The sequence below is a fragment of the Scylla paramamosain genome, chromosome 33 (assembly GCF_035594125.1).
Source record: "Scylla paramamosain isolate STU-SP2022 chromosome 33, ASM3559412v1, whole genome shotgun sequence".
Classification (NCBI taxonomy): Eukaryota; Metazoa; Arthropoda; class Malacostraca; order Decapoda; family Portunidae; genus Scylla; species Scylla paramamosain.
The window spans coordinates 916,023-922,500 of NC_087183.1; the positions used below are offsets into that span (position 1 = coordinate 916,023).

Genomic DNA, 6,478 nt, shown 5'->3' on the forward strand with positions numbered 1-6,478 from the left:
TTAAAGTCATTATATAAAGATATAAAGATACTATTATATTTTTTGGGCGGTGATGTTCCTCTGTGGTATAGTAACTCCCAACCTCGTCAAGTGTGTGTGTGTGTGTGTGTGTGTGTGTCCGGCTCGCCGCCACCCGCCAACATTCTCTCTCTCTCTCTCTCTCTCTCTCTCTCTCTCTCTCTCTCTCTCTCTCTCTCTCTGTGTGTGTGTGTGTGTGTGTTATTGTTAAAAGTATTTTTCTTAATTAAAGTAAGTGATTGCAAACACAATGTCACCAGCAGGAACTTTACCATCTGCTTCAAGTTTTCTATCGTGTTTTGTAGTGAATGAATTATTCTCATATATTTTTACGTAAATCATGTGACCATTTCGTCTCGTCGACTGCGTTCCAAAGCCAGTGACTATAGGTGACGAGAATACACGTAGTCGTACGGGCCCTGCTCCGTAATATACATGTATTAGACGTGACCATAACTCGTCATTCCTCCGTCTCACCGAGAATCGGCCTTTGACTTCAGTCCTGCTTTGTCCTTCGAGAGCGTCACAGCGTCAGACTTTGGTGTGACTCTTACTGCATATCATCTCATCATGATTTCCAAGAAGCGAACAGTTACTGAAGAACATCGTGTGATGCAGGAAAAGTGGAAAATATCTTACTTTTTTTCTGAAGTGAATGGAAAACCAACTTGTTTGATTTGCAACCAAATTATAGCGGTGTCAAAAGAATATAACATTCGGCGACATTACACAAGCACTCATGCTTCAAAGTATGATGTGTATAGTGGAAAACTTCGTGAAGAAAAAGTAAAGACGCTAGAACAGTCTCTCAAAAGGCAGCAGTCAGTGTATCAGCGTGTTCATGAAGCCAGTGACACTGCAGTACGGGCAAGTTATAGGATTGCACGGGAAATAGCTGTGTCATCGAAACCATTTTCAGAAGGGGACTTTATAAAGAAATGCATGATGATGGCCGCAGAAGATATTTGCCCTGAAAAACGTAGATCATTTGCAAACATAAGCCTTTCAAGAAATACAGTTGCAGAAAGAGTAAATGAACTGTCAGAAAATCTTAATAGTCAGCTCAAAGAAAAAGTTGCTAAATTTGTAGCATTTTCTGTAGCAATCGATGAAAGTACAGACATTACTGACATAGCTCAACTAGCAGTGTTCATACGTGGTGTTGATGAAAATATGCAGGTAACTGAAGAATTTGTGGAATTAGTACCAATGAAAGGAACAACAACAGGGGATGATATATTTGTGAGTTTGACTGGTGCACTTGATAGGATAGGTGTTGACTGGAAGAAAACTGTGAGTCTGACAACAGATGGAGCATCTCAAATGGTTGGTAGAAAGGCTGGCGTGACAGCAAAGTTAAAGGAAAAACTACTCACCCTGAATTCAGACCATCAAATTCACAGTGTTCATTGCATAATTCACAGGGAAGTGCTTTGCAGTAAAATATTAAAGATGGATCACGTTATGGATGTTGTTGTCAAGGCAGTAAACTTTATACGAGCGCGAGGTCTGAACCACAGACAGTTCAACTGCCTATTGGAGGAAACTCACTCTCACGGTCTGCCTTATCACACTGATGTTCGTTGGTTAAGCCGGGGAATTGTGCTGAAGCGCTTTTATGAATTAAGAAGTGAAATACAAAGTTTCATGCATAACAAAGGAAGAAATGTCCAGGAACTGAAAGACTATGATTGGCTTCAAGATTTAGCCTTCATGGTAGATATGACAGAACACTTGAATTTGCTCAATACAAGACTGCAAGGTCGCAATAAATTGGTGACAGACATGCATGAGTCCATTCGTGCTTTTGAGGTGAAGCTCAAACTTTTTGAACGTCAACTAGCAGCGAATAATGCTGCACACTTTCCTACACTGAAATCATTGCAAAGCACACCTGAGTTTCGTGGAATTATCAGCAGAGAAAAGTACTGCAACATGATTTCCAAGTTACTGAACGAATTTGGAGAAAGATTTGCAGACTTAAAGAACCTTGAGAGTGATTTCTCGATCTTTCGAAATCCTTTCGCTGCAAATCCTGATGAGACACCAGAGGATATTCAGTTAGAACTAATTGATCTTCAGTGCGATTCTGCGTTGAAGGAAAAGTTCTCAAGTGTTGATATTGGTACATTCTATCAATATGTTGGGCCAAGATATCCTCGAATCAAATGTTTGGCATCAAAGATTATGTCAATGTTCGGCAGTACCTATGTCTGTGAGCAACTCTTCTCACTGATGAACTTGAACAAGTCTGGACTCAGGTCTCGGCTCACTAATGAACACCTCAACTCAACACTGAAAGTAGCCATTGCTCAGTCTCTGGCGCCAAACATAGACGAACTTGTACAGACCAAGAGGTGCCAAGTTTCTGGGAGCAGCACGACCAGGAATTAAGGTAAATGATGCTTCCTTTTCTTTACTGGTTTATCTTTTGGTTACGTGTGTGCAAACGCGAGTGAAGGTAGAATATATTATTATTATTATTATTATTATTATTATTATTATTATTATTATTATAATATTACCTATTATTATTATTATTATTATTATTATTATTATTATTATATAATTACCTATTATTATTATTATTGTTATTATTATTATTATTATTATTATTATTATTATTAATATTATTATGGTCATACGTGATTATCTGGCCCGCACATTGAATGTGAAGGTGAAATCTGGCCCCTTGGGATAAATGAGTTTGACACCCCTGCTCTAGGCTGCTTAATTAAAAAAAAACATTTCTCTCTAGCTTTAAGACTGAAAACATATAAATAAAATTTTTAGGTCTATTTTGAATATAATAAAAATAGCTATTCAGTCCTGAATAATTGTTACTAGGTGCTAAATGTACAATAAAACAAAATAATTATATGTTCATACATTTCATATTTCTCATTTACATTTAAAAGTATATTTAATACTTTAATCTTGATTTAAATTAATTTCTTACATGACAATATTCTTCCTAAAACATCTTTTTGTACAATTCACCCATACACACTGACCATGTCATGTACCCTTCATGTATTCCATTATTTCCAGGTACTTACCCTTCAAAACAATTTATGCACTTTGGGATGCAGTAAGGAACCAGATTGACTATCACCACTTTTGATGACCACTAGTGGTTTCTTGAACTTCTGTGGAAGAGACAAGGTGTTAGATACTGATACTGATGTGCAGGGAAATAGAAAATAATAATAATAAAAATAAATGAGTTAATAAATAAATAAAAATTGCTGAAAACAAGCTAATGAATGGGGAACATATCCTGTGTGATGTGTTGCTTAACCCACTGACTACTTCCATCACTGAGGGCTACATCAATGATCTTGACTTGGATTACTTAAAAGAAACTTATTTATGCTACTAATGGTCATGGAAACAAAGAATGTTTGTAAAACCAATAAACAGAGCCTGGAGAATATATGTTTGCTATCCCTGTTGTGCTGTAACATTTGTAGACTGACTGTTGGTGAGGGTAGGTGCACACCACAGCACTTTTTGGATACTGGAGGATCTCAAGTAAGGCACAAAAAAGGCTGCTTTCATAAGGAAAAATAAGAATTAAACCTGTTACTAAATTCCATTCATTCACTGGAAGGAGGAAGCTGGAATGAGCAAGCTGAGTGGACTAAGGTGAATGTGTAAGCTGAGTGTTGGTTGGCCATTGTCATTTATTCCCCATTCAGGTATTTCTTTGTTTTTACTGCATTTTACATTATGTTGCAATTCATATGGTCCATCATATTTCATGTATACTAAAAGATGATAAGCGCAATATTCCAGCCTATAAAGAATAAAGAATTGATGAACAAAATCTCTCAAAGAATGCATCATCAATGTTGCCAAGTATGTGAGTAGTACACACAACAGTTTTCAATACATTCAAATAAAAATCTTGCACTATTGCAGTATTTTTATTATAATTCATTAATACTAAAAGACAATAATAATCAAAACACTCAAACTTACCATGTGAAATAAAGGAATAAAGAGCAAAACATATTTGTGAATGTTGTGGAAATTTCCACTATTGTGCATAATACCAATGCCTTATTGGTTTATGGTGTGATTTGTATATAAATTGTAAAGTTAAATTAAGGGATAATTAAGGTTAATTTAGTAAAAACTAAGTATTAGTTGCTTTTATAAATAAATTGGGAATTAGAGATATGGAGATGATTATAGGTAGCTATTGTTTTTGATATAGGAAGGAGCCCACGAGGAGTGGAACTGCCTGACTCGCAGCTGCCTTTCAAGTCATATCTACTCCACTTTGAATATTCACTAAGTTGCTAAGAACTTAGAACCCCGGAAACCTGCACAGCAGCAAATAATCTGTCTTTGCTATGAAAACACAGTTAGCCACTGGCCTGGAATGCACAGTGACACCAACTCACCACCGACCACAGCCAGCCCAAACCACAGGTAAGTTATTGGTTATTTATGATTATATTTAGTTGTGTTTTCTGTGTTTGTGTGTTAGCTGGGAGACCATAGAGTGAGTGTAAAGGTCTAAAAAGTTCCCACAAATATAATTTACCACCAATGTTAGTATCAAGTATGTGACATGTAGCACTGTCACAACACAGCTGCCACAGGCAGTGCACCCTGCAAATAGTGCAGCTAACTACAAAGCAAGAAACCAAGTTCAAATCTTGGTCATGGCTTGGATTTTTCTGGGATGTCTGCCTGTTACTTGTTGGTTCACTCAGCTTTGAAATGGGCACCAGCCACCTGTGACTGGGAATGTGATGGCAATGGAGAAAAGGAAATGGCAGCCCTACTCCATATGCCATGGCCCAGGAAGGGTGGCGCTGCCTGCCCCATGCCAATGCTCACCAAAGTGTGGCCCACCTTCACTCTTTTACACCTATGGTGAATTAGCATATATGGGCTAATACCAGGTTACAGAATAAGATTTACCTTGATCTAGGCAGACATGGGATGAGGCTAAGTACCTATCAGTGCACAGGCACAGGACTAGACAGGGTACTTAGCTGGAGTTGGGAAGGGATGTCTGCCTGTAGTAGTAAGGTTAATAGGAGGAATGATGAACTGCAATGAACACTGGCTGGAGTCTAACTGCTTGAATGGGAGGAGTATAACTCTGATCGCTCCTCAAGTGTAACTGACTGGCATATGAAGCAAACTGAGAACAGTTTTGTTCCAGAAGCCCGGATCGACAAGAACTGTATCCTTGTTAGTCTATCCACTTGTTACAGTGGATAATTGAAATTATTACCCGTCAACATGAAACCCTATTGGGACAATAGTTTCGACACCACTAATAAATGTAAACTTTGGGAAGGCAGTGTGTGCTGCCTGTGGCAGTTGTGTGGTGTCACGTACATGACACAAACATTGATTAGATTACGTACATTCATTGAGAGATTTTGCTCATTAATCTTTTATTTTACATGATAGGCTTGAATATTTTTTTTGGCATTTATGAAATATGATAAAATGCTCCAATTATACAAGATTTTAATTAAAATGCAGTAAAATAATATACATCGGTGAGTTGTGAATACACAGAAGCAATCAATCACTAAGCTTGCAAGTACGGCTTGGGTCAAACAGCTTGTTTAGTTCAGATTTCAGTAGTTGAATTACAGTTACATGAATTCACAGAGTGCACTTAGTACCTTGATACATGGGGTCTTAGAACACTAGCTAAAGATGTTAGTGTCTTAAGATTTCAGTGTCAAAATAAGGCATCATGTGTATAAAAGAATGAGGAAAAACTTAATTCTTGAAACTGAAAAGCCAGAGTTTTTTGCTATGGAAAGCAAAAGACAAGAAATAACACATTTAACATTCTTAAAGTTTATACAAGAATAGTTAACTGAATAATCACACTAAATGAATTATATAAAAATCAAATTCTTAAAGATTTATGCACTAAATCTGTACTGTTAGCTCACAGAATAATATAGTTTCTACTTAACAACATTCCTTCAATATTACATACACTAATTCTTTAGAGAGAGATGATTATTTCCAAATTTTCTTAGAGATGCATGTCAACCTAAGATGACTCAGAAGCAACTCAGCTTTTGGCCAATGTCACTGGAGATGTTTACATTCAAGAAGCAGACAACAAGGGAAACCAACTAAGCAGTGGCTCTAGGCAACACTGACCAAGCTGGATTACTACTAGGCAAGAAGATGCCTGGAACCAATGTATGAGTGGCTGAGGTTGGAGACGGACACAAAACAGATCATTTACTGAATTTGTTGATGATGAAATTGGAAAGAACAGGGAAGAAAATGTTGAGGTGCATAATAGGTGTGATCACTCTGAAAACATCAACAAAATGGAAAAAGCAAGAATACCAGCAAGAGTGAAGTGCATTACAGAAGTGATAAGATGAAAATTAGATGTTTTGGTCATGCAGTAAGAAGAGATTGAAGATCAGGAAACAATTAAAAGAGTCTGGAGAAA

At 37.1% G+C, this 6,478-nt stretch overlaps 1 protein-coding gene and 1 long non-coding RNA gene across 12 annotated transcripts in view; one reads left to right on the top strand and one right to left on the bottom strand.

Moving 5' to 3' along the window:
- Positions 1-6,478, top strand: part of LOC135089517 (uncharacterized) — a 71,192-nt gene that overhangs the window by 45,790 nt on the left and 18,924 nt on the right. Inside the window, exon 3 of the long non-coding RNA XR_010261513.1 lies at positions 3,070-4,458. This is a non-coding gene — a long non-coding RNA (uncharacterized LOC135089517). The remainder of the gene's footprint in view (positions 1-3,069; positions 4,459-6,478) is intronic.
- The window catches only part of LOC135089516 (uncharacterized), a 53,648-nt gene that overhangs the window by 7,407 nt on the left and 39,763 nt on the right, over positions 1-6,478 (bottom strand). For 9 of the 11 annotated variants that reach the window (XM_063985110.1, XM_063985109.1, XM_063985111.1 and 6 more), the window contains one exon: positions 3,078-3,167. The gene's annotated coding sequence lies outside the window, so the exon portion shown is untranslated. Of the gene's footprint in view, positions 1-3,077; positions 3,168-6,004 lie in introns of all 11 variants that reach the window. The other 2 variants (XM_063985113.1, XM_063985114.1) reach the window with 1 other exon arrangement.